We start from the raw sequence: 337 nt of genomic DNA, 5'->3' as shown, positions 1-337 counted from the left end.
ACCAACAACATAAAAAGAAGCCTGCGGCATCTAGAAAACCCAGGCGGTCTCCCATCCAGGTAAAAAGCAGGCCCAACCCTGCTTAGCCTCTGAGACCAGACAAGATTGGGCGCTTTCAGGGTGTTGTGCCTGTAGGCAATTTCTTTGGCAATTTCTTTGGCAATTTCTTTGGGAAACAAGGGAAAAAAAAACAGCTCAACGCCGACAACATAATGAGAAGCCTACGGCACCTGGTTTTCCCAGGCGGTCTCCCATCCAGGTACTAACCAGGCCAATCACTGCTTAGCCTCTGAGATCAGATGAGATTGGGCTCTTTCAGGGTGTTTTGGCCGTAGGC

General features: G+C 49.9%; 1 pseudogene; it reads right to left on the bottom strand.

The window, feature by feature from the left end:
* Window positions 1-218: 218 nt before the first annotated feature.
* LOC143937780 (5S ribosomal RNA) lies at window positions 219-337 on the bottom strand (annotated as a pseudogene).

Source organism: Lithobates pipiens, unplaced genomic scaffold, assembly GCF_037356315.1.
Source record: "Lithobates pipiens isolate NorthernLeopardFrog02 unplaced genomic scaffold, aLitPip1_a1.2 Scaffold_28, whole genome shotgun sequence".
NCBI lineage: Eukaryota > Metazoa > Chordata > Amphibia > Anura > Ranidae > Lithobates > Lithobates pipiens.
The sequence above is the reverse complement of the archived record's forward strand: the minus strand, read 5'-3'. Positions and strand labels throughout refer to the sequence as shown.